The following is a 24,122-nucleotide window of genomic DNA, read 5'->3' on the forward strand; positions in this document are numbered from 1 at the left end:
TAGTACGGTAATTTTAACGCAGATTTCTGCTTGCGGCTCTCTGAGCTAACAGTAATAATGCGCACTATTACCGTACTAACGCTAATAATGCGCATTCAATTGAATGCCCCCCAGGTGTCTGTAAAATGATGATTAAAAATAAAAGTTTGAGATTAAGATTTAAAATATTAATCGTGAACTTCTCTCATCCTAAATTACATCACTCACACCCAGCTCAGTTCTCCAATTATGGTTGAAGGATATTATTTTTTTATAGTCAACAGTTATCTGGATACTGTCAAAATTTCTGACTTTATCCATAATAATAAATACTGAAATAAAATTATCAATATATACTGTATTCCAGTAATATTTTATTTGCTTATTATTTTTATTTAAGTCCGCAAGCATCTGAAAACAGACATCTCGCACGGGTCTCTTCTTGGATCTTTTACACAGAAATAAGCCATTTTAAAGCTGTGTTAAGCACACAAACCACATTTTCATTCAGATAATGCAGTACTTCATTAATCTGATAATTGCAATGTAAAGCTTTTGTAATGAGCATGCACCAGGTTGATAATCACCCTGCCAGCACTACATAACCCCAGCCCTTGTCAATGGCTGCTTCATGTAACTCTGCTACGGTCATTATGCTGTTAGTACATGCCTTCAACTGGGAGCTTAATTAACAAAGAAAAGACCTATTTAAAGGTTTTATTACCATCATCAACTGACTTTCCTGTTTTTTGGTTAAGGGATTATTTTTGTAAAACTGTAACAAACAGCTACATCCCAGTACATGTGGCAAGGGGTGCTTTGTAGTCACTTTCCACAGTAATAAACATAGCATTTAATGTAGTCATTTGGACTTCTTTCAAGTCCGGCTTCATTGTACTTCAGTTTCATTCTACTCTGAATGCTTTTCTAATGATGACTACTTTATGCTTCTTCCTGCATATAAAACAAACATAATGGGAAGATGAAAGCTCAGGGAACAGATTTGGAACTGGCAATGGTAATGAGTGATCATTAATGTGATCTTCTTGTTTACACCAATTCCAGCATTAAGCAACTTGTGTAACAAATACGTATAGCCATGAATATTCTATAGTGAGAAATGGCATTGTGGATCTATATTACATAAATTTCTATATGCTCAATAGATAAATAAATAAATAATTCAATGATATTATAGCCTACTATTGTAATCCTGGCTTTGTAGTGCAATACCATAGACCTCGTAAAACTGATCCCTAGGCCAAAAGTTTCCAGCCATCCTCTATACTCATGCTGACAGAGAAGCTTTTAAAAAGAATGTGGAAGTTCACATAATTCACTATATGACTCCAATTGGATTACAGTTCTTATGCTCTATTATGATCTATTATGGGTACATTTGCAAAATAAATAGAACAGTATAATGGTTCCAAAACAGATATATATTAAACAATAAAGCTGTAGGTATCTGGTTGTTTCCATTTTTAAGTCAATTTACATGAGCTTGGAGTTACAGGTAAGTTTTACGTTATACATTTATGCCAAAAAAAATTAAGGAAATTCAGCAAAAAGAAAATAGAAATGATAAAAGGCATTCACCCAATGCATACCTACCAACCTTCTGTATTCCCAGTAAGATAATACTATACTACTGATTTTACACTTGTTTCCCAGCTGAGTCACATGGACTGAATTCATTATTTGAAGTTAAAGGCATTTGTTAACTAATTAAAAGCATGCTGTTGCCATTGTAAAATTTGTGTGAAAAGCAGAAACAGTATTATTTCACTGGGAAAAGGAAATATATCAACAGATATGAATTCTTCGTTAACATGTATTTATTTTTGACATTATGTTTTCCCAGCTTACAGAATTGAGTTGGAGTAGCTATGTCAGTTTAGTGTGCAGCAGCATGCACAAATGCTTTCAGAAGGCATGGGGTTGCAAGCAGAACTGCCTGTCAGTCATAGTTACCACACTCACTTCTGTATACCAGAATGATGTAGTGTGACATATAAACAAATATTAATAAAATAATCCATTGTGCGAATGCCTCTTTACATTTCTGTTTTGTTTTTTGTAGTTGAATATTTGGACATCTATTGGAAGATGATACTGAATACCACATTATTCTATGCAAAATGCAGCTTCCACCAAATGTGTGTAGAGTTTCAGCTAGAGATGAGCAAAGTTACATCAAGTTTTGTGCAAATTCAAATTTATGGTGGAATAGCCCATTTGACCATGTGCTAAGTTCTAGTGATCCATTATTCATGTTCCACGTCTATAGAATGGCCATTACAAACTAACTTTTCATGGAATATATAATCTACAAATAGAGCTCGATTCATTCTGTTCTGTAGTGTGGTTTGAATTCCGAGTGGCAACAAATTATAGGGGAAACTCCACATGGAACATTTAAGGCTAAATTCTGCCACAGAAACATGCAAAAGTCAGCATCCAGCCTAACATACAGAATTCCATGGAATGAAACAAGTATTACATGGAACAATTTTGAAAATTTCGCTCCTCACTAGTGCCAGCCACATTATTTAATGTTGTTTGATTTAGTTTACAAATAGAACAGCAATTTCATGCAAGTACACCCAATTTTATTAAATCCTGCAGAATTCATCTGTGTGCAAGCACTTGCTTTGAGTATACTTATGGATAACCAACCAGGCAAATAAATCAACACACATATGAAATATTAATGCAGAATGGCTTATTTGCAATTCGTTTACATGCATGTTGCATGTCTGCAGTTTTTTTTTTTACTATAAAGTAGACAGCAAGAATGGCAGTTATCTGATTGCAATGAAGTCAGGAAATATGAGTGTCATATTCACAATCACTGACTTGGATGTTATTGTAAGGGGTTAAACAGGTTTCCAGCACTTAATCTTGCACTCACCTTTCACACAGGTTACAGATCTAACTGAATACCACCCAAAAGCAGTTAAATCACTTTCACACACATATACAACTGAATGGCTGCCACCAACTATTGTATTAGGTCAATAATACATTGTATTAGGTCAATAATAATTCTATTATTATATTAGGTCAATAGGACCCTAAAACTGTATTAGGACCCTAAAACTCTGGCATATGTTATCTCCAGTAACCAAAGAGTTAATATTTCACACCCTAACTTTCAAAGGGTTAACATAGTACACACATCAGGCCCCTTCTGTGATGTCACTGAAAGGAGGCTATTCCTATCCTAACAAAGCTTTCTTCTCTTTTTTTTTTTTCCCAAGCACACACCAGCCAGTAATTCTGTAGCTATGGCGTCTGCTTAGCTGAAAGAGCTACTCCCCACAGCACCTTACTAATTGACAAGACTAACACCTTTAAATACCAATATCCCTCTGCCTTTACAATAATCTTAATTTATATAGTTATACTAGATTTTAATGTTGGAGGGAAATTGGATTATCAGATGGAAATCCACAGACATGGGGACAAGCGTACCTCATAAAATCCTGTAGCTTGGGGAGACAAATACCTTAATTAGGTTTGAGAAACTTTTCCTTACAACAGAACATATCACCTGTAGCAACTGGATAAGGGAAAATGTCAATTAAACAAATTAACTCCTGCCCTCAATGAGTTTACATGTTGGAAACCATTTTATTCATGGGGGAAAATCAAGCATTTATATACAGTCTTACTTATAATTTAGTAATTCATGGTTGCGCCCTAACCACAACAATGTGTATTTCATACATGTCCTGATTTACAAGGTTTTTGGTATCCTTTATTCCCTGTTGTCTATATTCATTCAGTATGTAATTCTAAATTTACTTGAAGTTCATACTTTAAGTGTTTTATTTATTAACAATAAAAAAGCATTGACCGATGCTCACATATATAAATAAAAGAGTTTCTAACACAGGAGAAAGATAACTAATTTTGAAAGTTATCTCTTTGGTAGCAATAGTCTCTTTTTATATTCATATATGTATATACATGATAATTGCTTAGATTGTCTTATACACAGGAATTCAGATATGTTGCAATCTTAGTTTTTGGCTGAGGTTATGTTTTATTTTTTATTTGCTGCCTTCTCATGAAATGCCAACTTTGAAGCACAACGCTCATTAATTATAGCACTGATACATGATTAGTGCAGACTTGGAATTATAGGTGCAACAAATTTATTAAAGACTAATGATGCAATGTAGCACTAGAAACACACCGTCAGCCTAGTACAATCATATGCATTACATTTACTTGCACAAAATATTAAATGGTCTGAGCTAATGTGGTTTGGCACAGTTTCTCCATGCTACGTTGTGCTGTTTGTCTCAAATAAATGTGCTCCACCTGTAGTTTTTATACACTCTACAATCCCTTTGTCCTATCCTCCTTATACATAGAGCATGGTGCTGTATAACTTGAGAGTGCCCTCATTTTATCAATTCAGGCACTGACTGTAAAAAAAAGTCTAACATTAGTTTTATTGATGAAAGAGTAGGACAGGATGGAACTCAGAAACAGAAACTAAGAGCTTTCATTGATTGATGCTGTGGACTAAACAAATAAAGTGCATAAGGGCCATTCCATGGTACGTCTTACCAAAAGTGGAATTGCAAGATTACCATATCTGAAAAATTTAATTTAATTTGGGGAAAATTCCAAAGTATCTGCTTATTTATACTCCTGACCTTGAGGCAACCATAACATCTGGTAAGGTAATACATTATCTTCAACCCTGAAAAGTTACATTTTCATTAATATCAATCAAGCAGTATTCAATGCTTATAATCTTATATATAAAAATAATTGGTCGGTTTGTTTGTTTGTCTGTTTGGTTATGCATTTGGACACTCCTGCACCGATTGGGATGAAACCAATGCAAGGTGGTCCAGTTGGATCATGGCCAGGTTTTTAGGGGGGTTAGGGTCCTGGTTGGACCTCCTGTTGTTTGTTGGGCAGAACTTTGACCCAGGGAGTCTGTTCTGAGCCTTCCACTGGATAGACTTGGATGAAAACTTCACAGAGTGGTAACATTGGATCCAAGAGGCCCTGGTCAGACGTCCTGTTGGCGTGTCTTGGGCAGAATTTTGACCCGGAGAGCCCGTTCTGGGCATTCAACTTGACGTGAAGCGTAGATGATAAGGAGAGTCCCTTTTTAAAGCAAAAAGAAATACCTAAGGGATGCAATAGACTTAAGTGTATGCTTGCAAATGCAAGAAGCTTGACAGGTAAAATGGGGGAGTTAGAACTAGTAGCAATAAATTGAGCAGTGTGATATTATAGGTATTACGGAGATCTGGTGGGATGATACAGATGACTGGGCAGGTAACTCGGAAGGCTATACTCTCTTCAGGAGGGATAGGGTAAATAAAAGGGGAGGAGTATGTCTTTATATTAAAACAGATTTAAAACCAAGTATTCTGGAAGTTGTTTACGAGAATATTGGTGATAATATAGAGGCGTTGTGGGTGGAAATATCCAGCAGAGGGAAAAGTTCAGAGAAGTTGCTAATAGGGATAAGCTATAAACCGCCAGATATTAGTATGATTGAGGAAGCCCAACTTCTACAGCAAATTGAAAAGGCTACACAACTAGGTCAAGTTTTAATTATTGGGGATTTAAATTATCCGGACATTGATTGGAGTACTGAGACCTGCGGAACCAGACTATACTGGACCTAGTAATAACAAATAATATAGACGTAATATCAAATATTCAAGTAAGGGAACATTTGGGAAACAGTAATCGTAATATGGTCTCATTTGAAATTAGTTTCCAGAAGCAACTGTATAAGGGATCAACTAGAACTTTAGAAAGGCAAATGTTAATATGCTAAAGGAGTCTATAAAGTGCATAGAATGGTGTGAGAATACCGGGTTTAACGTAACCTTCTGCACCGCATAGCTGGCCTACCCGGTACCTACCCAAGGTTCAAAATCACCCAGGCAAGTATCCAAAATAATACAAATAAGTTTAGTTAACAAAATGGTAGCACAAAATAGCAATAAACATATTTAATTAATAATGTGCAACAAATAACACTGCAGTCTGGCACAGACAACATACAGGGTATAATTAAACACCTCACCAGTATCCTTGCCACTCTCAGGGACTGCTGTCTATCAATCCACGCTTCTCCCTGTCTCTCCATTAAGGCTTCCAGCAAAGGTAGCAGCCTTGCGTCACTGTCACTCCGCTTTCGGTGGACACACAGCTCCCCAAGACCTGGAGAGGTAGTTCAGGGCAACTGCAGTACTCCAGGGACCGATTGTCCCTTTCCTGTCAGGGGCAGAGATCTATATCTCAATGCCAGCCCTGACTTCAGCTATCACTGGGTAGTGAATGCCAATTTGCTGTCCTCTTGAGCTCTCTTTTAAGCCCAAAAATGATCTCATCAGCAATTCAGGACCTGCCTGATTTGGTCCTTTTCTGTGTTTACCTTTTCACAGGTAAACATACAGCCAAAAGGACAGCAGATGAGTCACTCCTGATTTGATTAGGGACATGTATTGTTTTGTGGCTATACAGCAGAGTTTGATAAAACAGAAGAAATCACAATCCAGACACATTTATATTTAAATACACAATGCAGTCCTCTGTAATTAAACATCGAGTTCACATCTAAACAAAGACAACAGACCCCTATGGTGTGCTGTACATTCATACAGGACTAGTGGACAATAACCATTTTGCCTAGACTGAAACAATGGACTAGTCTGCAAGATAAGGATACATGCTGGCAGACCTTTTACTACTATCAAAATAGAATATACACAAGTCTAAATATGACTGAGAAATATGGGGAACCAGAGGGCTAGAAAAGTATATGTTTTTATAGTCCAGAGTTTGTGAGAAACGAGGTGCAGACAGGTTGAGGCGATATTAATACCTAGTTTTCCCACAAATGGGATAAAGTTTTTGAAGGAAAAAATACGGAAGAAAAGTGGGCTGTCTTTAAAATGTTGTACTTGTATCGAAAACTGGTTAGAGAATAGGGAACAGAGTTGTGATAAATGGAACATTTTCTAATTGGTCAAAAGTTTTAAGTGGTGTACCTCATGGTTCTATGCTGCGGTCAGTCCTTTTTAATATATTTATTAATTACCTTGGTGATGGTTTAGAGTGTAAAGTTTCCATTTCTGCAGATAATACTAAACTCTGTAAGGTAATAAAATCAGAGCAAGATGTAGCTTTTCTACAGAGGGACTTAAATAAACTGGAGGATCGGGAGGCCAAATGGAATATGAGGTTTAACATAGCATAGATAAATGTAAGGTTATGCATTTAGGGATCAAAAACAAGCCCGGAATCTATAAATTAAGTTGGATAAATCTATAATGGAAAAGGATTTGGGAGTGCTCGTAGACAGTAGACTTAGCAATAGTGCTCAATGTCAAGCAGCAGCTGCAAGGGCAAGTAAAGTATTTGAATGCATAAAAAGGGGCATAGATGCAAGGGAAGACAGTGTAATTTTGCCACTGTATAAATCGTTGGTAAGACCTCATATTGAATATGGAGTACAGTTCTGGGCACCACTCTATAAAAAATATATTTTGGAACTAGAAAGGGTGCAGAGATGGGCGACAAAATTGATAAAGGGTATGGAGTCATTAAGTTATGAGAAAAGGTTAGCCAGTTTAAGCATGTTTACTTTAGAAAAGAGACATCTAAGAGGAAATATGTTTACTATGTACAAATACATTAAGGGTCAATACAGAGAACTTTTATGGGAACTTTTTACCCCAAGGACTATACACAGGACATGCAGTCACCCCCTAAGGTTAGGAAGAGGAAATTTCACAACCAGTTAAGGAAGGGGTTCTTTATAGTAAGGGCAGTCAAGATGTGGAATAACTGCCAGGGAAGGTTGTGATGGCAGATTCAATAGATATGTTTAAGTGTATCCAGGAATACAACCATTAATTAAAATGAAGGATAGTAGTAGATATAGGGAAAAACTAGGACTGCAATATTGGGTCTGGAGGGATTTATCCCAATTGAAAGAGATTGGCGGTTGCTTAATCTGGATCAATTTCAAATATAAGTGAGGGATTACAGGAAATCCAAAATAGGATAAACTTGATGGACTGGTGTCTTTTTTCAACTATGTTACTATGTTACTATGATTTGGAGAGAAACTTCACAGAGTGGTGGGAATTGGTCTGGGATGCCTAATGGAGTTTTTGAGGTCCCAGTCGGAACTCCCGTTGGTGTATGCTGAGCAGAACTTTAACCTGTTATGGACCTTCCACTGAATGGATTTGAATGAAAACTTCACAGAGGGGTAGCAATTGGTCTGGGATGCCTAATGGAGTGGTCGGGTCCCGGTCGGTCCTTTGGTGTACACTGGCAAGAACTTTTGCAAAGAGAGCCTGTTGCCTGTTCTGGGCCTTCCATTCAATTTGTATGACATCTTAGCTGCTAATTGTTTTTAAAATGTTGACAGTTACATCCAACTCATTAACTTCAAGATTTAAACCCAGGCAATGCTAGGTACTTACGCTAGTAGCATATAATTAAGGCTTTTCACTGTAACATATGTCTTTTATCTAGAAATTTCATTTATCCCCTAGAGAAGAAAATATATCTCAACACAAAAAACGCTTCATTGAAATGAAAGCCCATGTGGTTCAATATTAATTAACATGGATAATTAAGATGTGCTAAATATGACATTTTTCAAGTTTGAACAGTATTTAGAATGTGGTGGACTTATTTACATAGTTATTGTTTTTACTTTTCGTTCACAGAGCTAATGCACATTGTGGAAAATTAGAGAGTATTGTCGAGAGACCCAGCTATTATAAATGCAAATCTGCAAAAAGATGCAGACTCATTTTAAAAAAAAATTCACATGTGGTCAATATTATTCACTTTGAATACCTGCTTAGAAATAACACTTCTGGTACAAAGTGCCTCTCAGTCTGTTTGGGGGTGGGGTGGGGGAAGGGGTTGTTAACATGTTTAAACAGTTAAAGACCAAAGGGTTTTCATCCCATCCTCACTGTAGTCTCTCATTTGCAGGATTCATTTTTTTTTTATTTCTTAGTCAATCGTGTTTTATATTGCTTTATTTTGGTAGCATATTGCAGAAAATATATTTTATTTTATGCACATTATATAGTGGAAAACAGGCAACAATAGGAAGACATTATTTGTTATAGTTACTTCTGGAGAATTTCGTTTTTTTTCTTAAAATACCATATTGGTGCAAGAGGGTCTGATGTATATCTTCCCTGACCCTTAGCAATGTTGGAACACTTGTAATAGTTGTCTGATGTTAGCTGACATATCCAAATGAAATGCAGATTCAGGTGACCAATATACAATATTGAGTCACATTTGATGACGAGCAGACAATGCAGATGAGTCACCAATTTGGTGAATAGTAAACCTTTCAGCGATTGTTCTTTAGTGTAAGGGAAACGGAACCTTGATCCGAGCTCTGATATTTGTGCAAGACAATTCAAACCATGTATCACCCTCCTACTCACTGGCTTTGCCTGTCTTTGGTCTCTATAGCAGCTTCTGAACCATGCTAAGGTCGTCAATCTTTACAGCCTGAAGCAGCTCCTGGTCCTTCCCCATCCTGCTTCATTGTGGCGGATCAGCCTGAGCTACAGTGAGGAAAAGGTGATCCTGCAAGTGTTTGATAGGTCCTTATAGACAGAGCGTACTTTTTGGTAGAGGTGATGTTGAGGATAAAGAGAATGAGGGGTGACACATATCAGACTCTCAGCATGGATATGGGAGATGGGAAGAGTTTGTCAGATGTACTGAGGGGGTGCACAGATACCTCCAGCCAAGAGAAGCCTGACAGACACTAATAAAACGGATGAAGCAATCAATATTTTGTAAGGGCTGTGATAATGGTCCTCAGGGTGCTGCATCCTGCAGGTCCTCAGGTGCAGGGATTCTATAGTGAGACAGAGTGAAGATGCGGGAGCCAGGGTTGCAGTGTGACAAGAGATAACAGTGTGTCCACGGGAGTGGGAGGGATAGAGTCCTTGTATTCCTTTTCCTCAATTTTTTAAATGTTAAATTCAGAGGAGAACATGAATAATCAGTAACATAGAGAATAGCTGTAACAGCGCTGACACGCTGTGTCTGCACAATAATCAGCTTTCGTTTGAAACAAATTAACTTACAAGTTAGCCAACCAATAAAACCATCAATATACTACAGTGATACTAATTACTTAAGAAAGGGCACAATGACAATTGTTCTCCTTTTACTCCCAATCTTTCACATTTCATTTATCAGTTGTTATGTTTCTTGCTATTGTAGTGTGGAGAAGAATCTTAACAATCTGTCATATTCCCAGATACTGTGATCGCTCAGATTGTAGGCTGCAGTTATCACTGTGGAGAAATGTCTTGCTGCGATGATTGTTAATAAAAAATGTTAGTTAACGCTAAAATCAGGTGGCCCTTCATAAATAGACCCTTACGTATTTTATTAAATAAGAATATCAGAATATGCAAAGAGATTTGCACGAAAGCTGCTGCCATACAGATCCTTGAACATAAAGTAACAACTATTTCTGATTTGTTTGGATTGTCTTACGATGATGCAGTGTCTCCTATAAAATAGATATTACCATTGTTTTTTTTCTAAACAGCAGAGCTAAAAGGAACATTTACATCTCATAGCAGCATTAAAATTTAACATACAGGTCAAAACAGCTGACATCTAGCAAAATGACAGCTCAAGGCGACAAGGTATTTTCGCTCAGCGGGTTGCCAAGGATTAGATATCTGACAAGGAAAATAACAGTATGCTATAACCTTTATGATTCTTAAAGAGACTAGAGAAAGAACAAAGCCAAATAGAGATGTCTGTAGTGAAAGAAAAACATTGTCATAATATGTCAGTACAGAAAAAGGATTATGAAATCATCTTTAATACTAACTTGCACAGAGTGCAGTCTATATCCTCAAATACAGATATAAACAAATCAAAATTGTGGGAATAACTTGCAGAATGAAAAAAATATTTATTCCCTCAAAAATTCTGCAATTTTCACACCGTACCTCCTCAAAGAACCCATATGTATTATAAAATATATTTACTACATAAGCTGGTACAGGCAGCAAGATAAGATTAATATTTCTTAATTTTATTATATTCTTTTAAATTGTTACCACGTTTGCTGTATCATTTCTATGGTACTGAATGTAAATACCTCCAGTACAATGTCCTCACTTTCTCACATCTAGCACATCTTAGCAGCTTATTTACTGATAGGAGGTGGAGTGCAGTGTTGGTTCTGTGTATGCTTTCTGTGTAGTGTGTATAAGGAGAGCCGCGGTGACAGTGGAATAAAGGTACTGGAGACCGGAGAGAGTTTTTCAGGAGCGGCATCTGCCTCCCCATCTCTGTGCAACCTCTAGGCAGTATATTGTTAAACTACTGCAGTGTGTGCTGGTGCTTTATGAATAAATGCTAATAAGCACATGAAAAGGTTTCAATAAAATAAAACTATACAGTCAATTTTCCTATCAGGTTGAGCAAACCATAATTAGGAAGATACAGGTAACATCCTATTAGCAACCTGAACATTAGAATTTCAAACTCAGTGAAACAAGAGTCTATCAGGTGGTAGGCAGGATGTCCACCAAGATGCATCAGCAGGCATGCAAATCTTGTCTCTGATCTCTTCCTCATAACCTTCCTCTGCAGTGTATTCCAATACGCATTCATTGTTATTTCTGCTTTTGTAACCAAACTGAATCATAATGGTCTTGTTTCCCAAGCTATGTGAAAAGATTGGCAAAACCAAGAATAGTGTTATGTTAAGGAAAGGTCATGCATCGTTGTGAGTAGACTGGAAAGATGTACGGTATAATGCAATGGTTGTTAATTTTGGTAAAAGTCATATCATACATTATTGAGCTCTGTGCATTACAGTTCATTGTATTTCACAACTCCTAGCAGTATACTAAGCTGTGATAGGGTTACCATGATACCCAAGATACCCAAGCAAACCATGTGCTGCAATATAAGCTTATCAAAGACATTTACAAACTAGAAAAAATATTACCATGCATCTTGTAAATTGTGTCTAAGTTTCCACATTTGCTATTTTATGGTCATAAAAGCATTACTGAGTCATGATAGTATCATTTGCAGGATGTACGCATATTTTTTCACTGTGATAGAAAGATTGGGGTGGATCACATATTCATAATAAGGATGAGCGGGCTCGGATTATCGCAATCTGAGCCCACCCGAACAGTACGGATCCGAGGGCGATCCGAGCACTGTTCGGGTATTTCCGGCGGGGAGAAACACTGAAAGTGAGGCTCAGATTCCAAATCCCGCCGTCGGATCTCGCGAGACTCGGATTGTATAAATTCCCCGCTTGCCGCCGCCATACTTTGGGTTAGTTAACAGAAGATCATCACAGGAGGACCAACATGTGAAAATTTACCATCTTTGACTACGGACTTCTAAATGTGAGTTTATGTATCCATATCAAGAACTTTATATAGGCTGTGTTTTACTTTCCATTTTCTATACATGGGCTTTGCACCAAGGACTTTACTACTGATGACATTGTTCACTATTATCAAGATTTAGTGAAGCTATTTGGGATCTATCTGAAGAACCTGTGCTATCTGAAGAACCTCCATACAGACTGCCCCCCCCCCCTCATCTGAGTCATCTAACATAGAGTTAACATTTTATTTTGTTCAAAAAAGAAGTATGAAATGAATCTACAAGCAGTTTAGTTTCATGGCCTGCATCTGTATTTTGTTACTTGCTAAAATCAAGGTCTTAAGGTTTGTATAGATGACATATTGGCTCAGTGCCTGGTAAGATACACAACAGCTCTTTTGTTACTTGTTAAACTCAAGGTCTAATGAGGAGCATAGATAATGCATCTGCTTATTACCGATTTTTCTAGAAATACGTGGAAATATCATTATACCCACATCTAATGTATTTTTTCTCTAGCCTGCTTAGCCTTGAGATATGTACTTTTCTATTGGTTGGCATAATGTCTTATATTTTACATACTTGATATGCTTACGTGATTGTGATATGTCTACATAATCTGAACTTCCAAAATTGATGTCTTTGTCTTAGTAAATCAGAGCATTCGCAATATCAGACCTGTGTGTATTTCACTGAATCTCTCTCCGGCCGTATTAATCTGATCACTGACCACTCAAGAAACATCACTGGCAACTTTCCCTTCCTACTTGTTTAACAGTAGTCAACTGTTACATCACCTAAGAAAGGCAGCAGTATCTAGAACTTGGTCACTAACTACTATTTTATGAGAAAACAGACACAATTCAAATTAAGTTGAGTGTGGGTCATATGTGATAGTTGACGACATATTGTGTGTGTGTGTGTGTGTGTGTGTCTATATATATATATATATATATATATATATCTTTCCATTTGGGATTTTATCTATTTATTTATATTCACTTATTTATTTAATCATTTTCTCCATAATTTATTTCATCTTAGATCCTTACAATCACTCCATCACACTCTCATAAGCTCCTTTATTTATTGATTGTTGATTCACTCAATTTATTTATGGATCTTTAGTGGCTCCCCCACACACTTTTAATATCCTCATACATTCTCACTTCACATCCACTAACCAGGTGACATGTTTCGACCAAGATGCTCCTCCCTCCGCCTCCTCCCTTTTCCTTCTGATTCTGCCTTCTGTTCACTCCACACATAGAGAATGACTTTTAGGGCAACCAACTTATCTTCAGCATGATGGAGTCAGGCAGCAAGCACTGACTTACATAGGCCCCTTCCTATTTCCAACGGATCTCATTATGCTCAAAAAATATTCATACATACTTATTCAGATATGTTTTCATCGAAAAATAGAACACAAAATTAAACTTTGAGAGGAAGATAATAACTTGTTAAATTTTACAACTTATACCTATTACCTAATATTGAGACAAAAAAGGGAAAAAAAGCTTAGAAATCAAATTATTACTTTTAATAATAAACCCAAAAATGTAATGACTTTTTTGTTTCCTTTGTGCTAGAAATGTAATATTTGATTCCAGCTTTGATGTCATCAGCGTTAGATGAATATCCAAGTGCTGGTCTGTTATTGGAAAATAAAACCTTATCTTTAATGAGCATATCTTTATCTAGTTCTTTAAATAGTGTATAGAGTAACTAACATCCTGGCTGTTGGCATTAGCCTTCACCCCTTAGCAAGAGCAAGAATTCTGTTTACATAGAAAGAGACCCTAATTAATTAAAAATACATTAAATATTTTAAATGCTTCTATTTTAGCTGCTTTGTTCAACCTGGTATTTCACAACTTTGCCAGGAATTTTCTAGGGGAAAATATGTACTATCTATGAAAACATCTTTATTCACATAATAGCTATTGATTTTGGCACTCTGACCAAAAGCCTCAATTTCATTACGTGCTTCTTGGATAGCTAGGGAGGATGTTATTAAATCTTCCATGGAATTGGCCATTTCAAGTTTAAGGTGAGGTCATTTTCTCATGACAAATGTTTATAATGGAAATGTTACCACCGAAATGTTCACAGCTGCTTTTACTCAATAAAACAAAATATGATCCTTAATTTTACAGATTTTCATGTTATACTATAAAAGGAAGGAGCTCCTATGAATGATAATATTAAATATTCTCTGTACAGCGCTGCATAATATGGTGGTGCTATATAAATAAATGATAATAAACAAGTAATGATGTACCCACTGCTACATTTCTGGTTTTCCATACACTCTATGGATATTGCATACATTTTCTGCCAGCCATGGGCTGTCACTAATTTTACCCATGTTTTTACATAATTATTTGTGTTGTTTTAATCACTGTTTTGTTATCACAAATTGCAAATGTTAATATAAATATAAATATAATGCACTTTAAAAATACGTAGTATAAGGTGCCATAGTTACTAGTGTTCCTCTTTATATAATCTCAGGCAAAAAAAAAATAAAGTAAAATAAAGATTGGTAGCAAACCCTTCACATTTTTCTTTGGTAGGGTTGCATATGATGATAAAAAAAAAGGGCATTGCTGTTAAGTTTGAGCAAACCAGTGGTGGGATTCCCGAACCGATACCTAATTTTAAGGTCAGTTCAGCGAACTGGTGGCTCCAGACTGAGTCCACCCTCTTCGTTGGTGGGGGAGCAGGGTCCTTTAAAATAAAAAAAAATACTTATCTGTTCGCATCGTCGGCACTTTTCCTCCGCACTGAATGTCAGGAGTGACGGCATCACGCCTGACATTCATTGAGGATCGGCACAGAGAGGAGTCAGCAAGAAAGAAGACAAAAGACAAGAAGAGAAGAAAAGAGAAGAAAGAAGATAAGGTAAGTGAAGGAATGGAAGCAAGGGGGAGCAAAAGCAGCATGGCACAGTGTGAAGGGGCAAAAGCAGCATGGCACAGTGTGAAGGGGGCAAAAGCAGCATGGCACAGTGTGAATAGGGGTGAAAGCAGCATGGCACATTGTGAAGGAGGGCAAAAGCAGCATGGCACAGTGTGAAGAGGGGTGAAAGCAGCATGGCACAGTGTGAAGAGGGACAATAGCAACATGGCACATTGTGAAGGAGGGCAAAAGCAGCATGGCACAATGGGTAGAGAGGGAAAAGCAGCATGGCACAAAACTCTTTCTTATAACATAATCTAGTTTTGTGTATCTCTTGTATTATTCTTACTTGAGTATTAAAAGCATTAAATATTAAACTACCTTTCGGTATATCTTTTTGTATACTTGAAACGGTCATTAATACAGAGAACCGGTTGCTAATTTATTTGAATCCCACCACTGAAGCAAACCATGTGTACACAATAAAGTTAAGAGTTCATTCCCTAATGATCATGCAAATCTAGAACTTTCAAGATTTCTTCTGCAAAATGTGATAACTGTGGATTGACTACTATAAAATTGTGAGGAACTTACCTGCTCCATGTTCCTGATCACAGCATTCTCTTTTTTACTTTTTGCTTGGTGCTGTGATCATGTGACTCTGGACGGGAAGTTTGAAGCTCCATGCACTACATAAGATTCACTGTTTGTGTTAGAGCAAAAGGTTGTCAACCACTGCTTCTGGCTCCCACTGTGCTTTCTGGTTTTCGGCCCCTAGTGACTTTCTCCTGGCTTGTCTGACTATGTATCCTGGTTTAACCCTTGTACTGCTTTCTTCAGTGTTCTTCTGACTTGGCTTGTTTGCTGACCTCGTTTTCTGGATTATCCTTGGCACTACGTGCTTCAGTGGGTATCCGACCAGGCTTGTTCACTGCCTTCGCTTTTTGGATTGTCCTCGGCTCTGTGTACCTCAGAGTGCACCTGACCCGCTTGGTATATTGACCACAACCTCTGTACCTGCCTGTGTTTATCTATCTGCATCCATCCATCTACCCACTATCACATCAGGGGGCTATCCTGAGGGCTGCGACCTGCGGACTCCCGGCAGTAAAATCCATCCTGCCTTGTGGCGGGTCTAAGTGAAGACCGGGGGGTCCATTAGACTCCATGTCTAAGGAAGGCCTGCACCATTTCTGATTGGATTGATAGTTGCCTTCAGTGCCAACAGTTTGCTCTGACTCAATGATGGAGGACCCTGGCAAACCTCCTCCACGAGATCTCCTGGAACATCTTATCAGTCGGGTAGAGGAGCAAGAGAAGTAACAAGCACAACTTCTACAATACCTTCAGGGTCTCTCTACTCGCCTCGATATGCTGCAGAACACTTTGGCTTCACAAGCCGCTCCGCCAGATCCTTCACCTTCGGCACAAACTCCTGCAGTGACCCAAGCCATGGTGTCCAATCTCCGGATTCCTAATCCTCCTAAATTTGATGGTGATACCAAGGCCTGTCGAGGATTTCTAAACCAGTGCGCAATACAGTTTGAATTAAAGCTGGGGAACTTTCCTACTGAGAATACTAAAGTTGCATGCATTACCTGACTTCTGTCCGGAAATGCCTTAGCATGGGATGCTATTCAATTCTGTACTTTGGTTGTTGAGTTACAGTGGAACAATGAAGCTTTTGTAGCCACATTTTGATAGGGATTATCCAAACTGAATAAGGATGAACTTGCAGGTCGTGAACTTCCTGTCTCCCTTGATGCTCTTATCTCTCTGTGCAACCAAACTGATATCTGTTTTAGGGAGAGGAATCAAGAGTGGGAACACTCTCGTTGCACTAGCCTACGCCTAGCTCCTGGGTTCCTGAGTCCAGGAATGTCTGTGGAGGAATCCATGCAAGTCGGTCATACACGCCTCTTCCCAGAAGAAAGGGAGAGATGATTTAAAAATAACCTGTGTTTGTACTCTGGGGAACCAGGTGACCTCCTTGGAAATTGTCTTAAGTGCCAGGGATACAGGAAGCCCTAACAGGCTCCAGAGAGGCTGGGTTAGGTATGCACAAATTTTCTCTTTGTGACACTAACTTTTTTACTGGTGTAGTTCTTCGTAATGCCAATCAACATGTTTCTGTACCTGTCCTCATAGATTCCGGCACCGCTGGGAATTTCATATCTGCTGCTACGGCAGTGAACCTGTCATTACCCATGGTTACACTGATCCAACCTGTTTCCATCATGGCCATTGATGGCAGTAGGATTCAGTGGGGTTCCATTAGATTCTAAATAGGAGCACTGCATATCGAGATCATATCTTTCCTAGTGATTCCTAAAGCCATAAATCCTCTGGTCTTGTCTTGGGTTTCCTCTTGCTCAGACTTCATTCCCCGGTACTGGATTGGCAGAAAGCTCAAGTACTTTCCTTGGGACCCAACTGCCACTCTCCTTTTAGAAGGTGCAGTTGCCTAAGAAGGAGTCATCTTCCTCTTCTACAGCATCTTTGGATATTCCAACACAGTATGCCGCATACCCTGACGTATTTTGTGAGCAGTCAGCTTCCAAATTACTCCCGCATCAGCCCTGGGACTGTACTATCAACCTATTACCAGACATGTCTCCTCCTAGGGGTTGCTTCCACCTCTTGTCCTTAACTGAATCACAAGCTATGTCTGAGTACATTGAGGACAACTTAAAAATGTGTTTTATAAGAAAATATTAATCTCCTGCTGGAGCAGGATTTTTTTTTTTTGTCAAAAAGATGGAGGGCTCCACCCCTGCATTGATTTTTGGGGACTGCCATCACCGTTAAGAATAGGTATCTGTTACCCTTGATCTCATAACTCTTTGATAGGATTAAAGGGGCCACCATCTTTACCAAGTTGGACCTCAGAGGCGCCTACAATCTAATTTGTATCAGGAAAGGTGACGAGTGGAAAATAGTTTCTGATAATCACGATGGTCACTTTTAGTATTTAGTGATGTAACACGCCTGTAGTTTTTCAAAATTTTATCAGTGAGATCTTCAGAGACCTCCTGTATTTCATGGTCATCTATTTGGTTGATATTCTCACCTGACATTGCCTCTCATCGCGAACATGTATCTACTGTTAGAGTGGTATTTATAGATCTTATCTCTTTCTTTCCTATGCCTGTGGAAAAACATTGGAGAAACTCCGGGTAGAATTTGGCTGGCTGACATAGGATACTGGAAACATTGAGGGTATATATCCAGTCTCTTTATTGTTCAAGAATCTAGAGGCCAATTCTGACAGACATTGAATTTGACTACTGTTTCCCAAAACGTTTGATATACAATCGGAAGAGAGTTTTTTGTTTCACATGCGCCCGACATATACACATTGTTGTTGTATTTTTGTGATCTTTATTGAGGAAAGTGGTTGCCTCTGTGTTATATTGGGGCAGCATTGTACAATAGCGCTGTGATAAGGCACATTAACCTGCTTGTATATATATCTACTGTTCTTTAGCCCCTCCGGCAACATCAATTATTCTGTAAACTATAAAAATGTGTTTTTGAAAAGAACCAGCTTCCTTATTTTGGCTATGTAGTGTCAGGCTCTGGGCTTCAAATGGATGCTGAAAAACTCAAAGCCATCTTAGACTGGCCCCAATCCGTCATCCTCAAAGTCGTCCAGCGATTTATAGGATTTGCCAATTATTGCAGACAATTTATTAGGGGATTCATTTCTGTGGTTGCTCCAATTACCGCTTTAATCAAGAGGTCTGCTAATTCCAAACATTGGCCATTTGAAGCTGTTAAGGCTTTTTGCTTACTCAAAGAGGATTTACCTACACTCCTACTCTACGAAAGCCTTTCTAACTAGAAGTAGATGCATCCTATGTCGGAGTTGGGACTGTCTTAGCTCACAAATCCTCCTATTAGAAAATATTTCCGTGTGGGTTTTTTTCTCGAATGCTGATTTCTGTAGAAAAGAACTATGGTTTTAGAGATAGGGAGCTTCTTGCCATTAAGTTATCACTGGAAGAGTGGAGACATCTTTTAGAAGGCACTCAGTTCCCTGTGACCATCTACACAGATCACAAGAATCTTTTATATCTACAATCAGCGACCTACTTGAACCCACGGCAAGCTAGATGATCTTTATTTTTCTCCAGTTTCAATATCATGCTAGGGTCAAAGAACAAAAAAAATGGATGCTCTCGCCTGTTCATTTGACTCTACTGATTCAGAAGAACAAGATAAGCATACACCAATTATAGATCCTGAATGTATGATAGGTACTACACCCGCGGACTTGGAAATTCCTCATGTGAAGACCTTCATACGTTCTCACGTATGTGATAAACTCCTCAAATAGGCTCACGCCTCTCGTTTTGCTATTCACTCCGGTATTAAGAAGACCAAGCTAATGGTGGCCTTCCCTGCAGTCCAACGTTCACGAGTATGTTTACGCTTGTCCTGTCTGTGCTCAGAATATGGTCCCCAGACAGTCTCCTCATGACCTGTTGCATCGTCTTCCCATTCCTGATCATCCCTGGGGCCATCTTTTGATGGATTTCATTACTTACCTCCTTCCAAGGGATGTACTGTTGCTTGGGTTGCCACAGATCGTCTTTCCCGGGCTGCTCACATTGTACACTTAAAAGGGTTATCTCCAGCTTCTACCTTTCCTCAGTTATTAATCAAGGAGATTTTCTGGTTACACAGATGTCCTGGTTAGATTATTTCTGACCATGGGACCCAGTTCGTGGCCAGATTTTGGAAAGCTTTCTGTTGCATTTGTGGGCTCAAGCTAAAGTTCTCTTTCGCCTATCATCCCCAAACCAATGGTCTCACTGAGAGGACTATTCAAGAATTCCTCAGATGTTATATTTCTGCTAAACAGGACAACTGGGTTGGGTTGGATGAACCACGGATGGCTGACATGCTGACATTCACGGCTGTTGTAAAAAGTGAAGTGCAATTATTAAGACGATTGAACATGCCGCCTCCCAGGAATACGTCATTGTCATTGCGGCTGTTAAAGGGGCGATACAAGGACTCACGTGCTGTACAATGCTTTTAGCTAACTGATGTACATTGTACAGCATGCATGTCCTCGCATCGTCCCTTTAACAGCCGCAATGACACTATTTACACACTTAACCAATCCAGTTCTCACTGACCGCTCTGACAACATTTCCCTCTCTCAGCTGGCAGCACTCCCCTCTCTAAGCTGTCAGTGCTGATAGCACTCCCCTCTCTCACTCACAGCACTCCCCTCTCTCACTCACAGCACTCCCCTCTCTCACTCACAGCACTCCCCTCTCTCACTGGCAGCATTGACAGCACTGCCCTCTCAAAGCAGTCAGCACTGGAGGTGAACAGCTGCAAACTGGTATATATAATGTCATATAAATAATGCGCAATACATATGAACCTACAAAAAAAATAACTTTCACCCTAAAATGCTTAGACCTTATAAAGGGATACTAATCTTGAATTTCTTAATAATTCTTAATATTTTTTAAATGTCCATTTAGCAGGGGTTTGAAGAATATTGACATGATAGTCATCAATTCAAAAGTGTTGCTGAATTCTTATGAATATGGAATCTTCTTATTTGCAACAAAAAATATTTTTTAGATTTTTATCAGACAGAACAGTTTCAAATTCCAAAATATTTTCCACCAATGAGAATAGGGAACATTGCATACATACTGTATGTATATGCTAAATCGTTATTATTTAAATTGACTCCTAGAATATTCATGGTTTTGCGATTTCCCCAAAATTACTAAATGTATAAAATGTATGTAAATACCAAAACACACACACAAGAGTCTTCACAATCTTTACATGCTTGGAATTTTAATATCGCAGCTAAAGGCTAAAAGTTGGGAAGGCTTCTTTGAAGATAATCTGGTAACAGCAAGGCCACCTATAGTTTGGGATGCTTTTAAGGCTTTCCTAAGGGGGACATTAATTGCTGGCATAGCTGAAATTAAAAAGTCGTCCAGACAAAAAGAACAGATATTAGAGAAAAAGTGTAAATACTTAGAAGCACAATACATTGCGGACAAAACTGAGGTTGCAAGGGGAACATGGCAGTTGGTCCAGAGAGAGTGGGTAGAGTATGTATTTGAGAAATCCAAACGTAAATTTCTGTTTTCTAAGCATGTACGATATGCAGAGGACGATAGAAATGGTAGCTTCCTGGCTTATCTGACAAGGGCGGAGAGGGCAGATGCATCAGTACCGGTTATCTGTGATGACAGTGGGGTTAAGAAGTATCTGATGCCTGATATTGTTGAGGTATTTCATAAATATTACACAAATACATATTAGTCACAGGTCAGATATGACATGGATACGTTACAGCAGTATTTGAATGGTATCTCCCTTCCTGTCCTCTCTGTTGATAGTAGGGAGTTTTTGGACTCACCGTTTACTCTTGAAGAGATTGATATAGCTATTATGTCATTCCCTAATGGTAAAGCCCCTGGAGTAGATGGAATCCCAATTGAATTATATAAAAAACACCGGCCCTTTTTTGTGTCTAGGTTGTTGGATACATTCAGCGAGCTGGGTGAGATTGGCGCTCTTTCCCCTTCAATGGCAGAGGCAATAGTGGTGGTGCTGCCTAAGTCAGGGAAAGATTTGTTGTACCCTAAATCCTACCGCCCGATTTCACTTTTGTCAAATGATGTTAAGATTCTAGCAAAATTACTGGCTTTGAGGTTAAGTAGAGTGGTGCTGGAATTAATTCATCCGGATCAGACGGGATTTATGCCAGGCAAGTCCACGTCTATCAATCTTAGAAGGCTGTATACTCTCCTGCAGGTGCGGTCACCCTCTTCTGAGAGCAAAGTTGTGGTGTCCTTGGACGCAGCCAAGGCGTTTGACTCGGTGGAGTGGCCATACCTGTGGGAGGTATTGTCCCGATTTGGAGTGGGCCCGGAATTTATAAAATGGGTTAAACTTTTGTATTCACATCCAGTGGCGCGGGTCTGTGTCAATGGGCATCTTTCTCAACAATTTCAATTAGAGCGGGGTACTAGACAGGGATGCCCGTTGTCTCCGGCCCTGTTTGCATTAGCAATAGAGCCGCTGGCCTGTAAGATCCGGCATGATAGAGAAATTGTGGGACTTAGATCAGAGCACAGAGAGGATAAGGTGGCATTATATGCAGATGATATGCTGTTGTTCCTTTCAGATCACGACACTTCCCTAAAACATTTGCTGCGGGTGGTTGATGGATTTGGGGTTTTTTCCGGCCTAAAAATTAATTGGGATTATCTAGCGTGTTCCCTCTGGGATGGGAGTGTCCCGTGACAATGCCAGAAGGCTTACAGTTAAAATGGGCATCGAAATTCAAATACTTGGGAATATGGATCTCTAATACCCCCGCTGAATATGTAGAACTTAATTTGCAGCCCCAGATCAAATACATTAAAGAAAAAACTCATGTATGGAAGAAGCTCCCACTTTCTGTCTCCGGTAGGATAAATTTAATTAAGATGATGGTGCAGCCAAAGTTTTTATATATACTCCAGCAGTCACCTGTATATATTCGACCCTCCATTTTCCGATGCATTGATAGCTATTTGATTTCATTGGTTTGGGGAGGGGGAAGGGCTAAGGTCAAGCTCAGCTCGCTGTATAGATCCAGATCTTCTGGTGGATTTGCACTTCCTAACTTGAAATTATATTATTTTGCCTCTCAATTGGTCCACCTTAAGGCATGGGTTTCGGACCCCGATTACCATGAGCTACATTGGGTGTTGGTACACCAATTTAATTCTAATCACACTCCCTTACAGTCACTGCTGGCGGGGCGGCTTGGTATGCGGGCTCCTCCGCTCCTGATTCAGGCAGTTAAGATTTGGACAATCTGTAATAAAATAATGAAACAAACTGACATTGATCCATATACTACTATCTGGGGGGGCAAAGAAATTTGAGAAGTTGAAGGCAGTGAAGAGGGCCAGGGAGTGGTCTCGGTTGGGTGTGGTGTCCGTAGGTCAGCTTTATGATACAAATGTACTTAAATCCTTCGAACAGTTGGTTGGGGAATTCTCTGTACCCAGAACAATGTTTTATTCTTACCTTCAGTTACGACACGCCCTAAACACACAATTTAAAGGGGAGACTTTGGTGTTTGGGGTGGATCCACTGAGGAAACAATTACAGGCCTTGGGTTATAGAGGTCTGATCTCTCGAATGTATTCATGTCTTCTGTATGAATCCAATGCAGATGATTTGGATGGTTTGAGGAATCAGTGGGAAATAGATATTGGCCCTTTATCAGACAAGGAGTGGGAAATGGTTACAGACAGTACTAAAGGTTATACTTCATCATTAAAATTTCAACAAATACAGGTGTTTATCTTACACAGGGCCTACTTTACCACTATTAGATTGGCAAAATTTCACCCGGATGCTACCCCTAACTGTCCGAAATGCAATTCGATCAATGCTAACTTTTGGCACCTTCTATGGGAGTGTTCATGTATACAAATCTTCTGGCGAAGGATCAGGAGATGTATTCAGGTTACTGGAATTGAAGTGTCTCTTAGTTCACCGGCCACTTGTCTCTTTGGGCTCCGATTGAAGGGGAAAGTTAATAAACTGACAAAAATGTATATTTCACAGTTATTGATGTTGGCTAAGGTCTGTATAGCAAGGCTGTGGTTGGCCCCGACGAGTCCCACGGTTAAAAATTGGAAGGCACTGGTCAATACCACCATAAGGCACGAGAGATTTGTTTATACTAGCAGACAGGCTCTGAAGGAATTTGAGAATATATGGTACAGATGGTTAGAGTCTCCATTCTATCCTATGTCATCTAG

The 24,122-nt window shown here is 38.9% G+C and overlaps 1 protein-coding gene across 1 annotated transcript in view; it reads left to right on the forward strand.

Moving 5' to 3' along the window:
- NKAIN2 (sodium/potassium transporting ATPase interacting 2) overlaps positions 1–24,122 on the forward strand; it is an 856,165-nt gene that overhangs the window by 600,482 nt on the left and 231,561 nt on the right. The window lies entirely within an intron of this gene.

This window comes from Mixophyes fleayi, chromosome 3, assembly GCF_038048845.1.
Source record: "Mixophyes fleayi isolate aMixFle1 chromosome 3, aMixFle1.hap1, whole genome shotgun sequence".
Lineage (NCBI taxonomy): Eukaryota > Metazoa > Chordata > Amphibia > Anura > Limnodynastidae > Mixophyes > Mixophyes fleayi.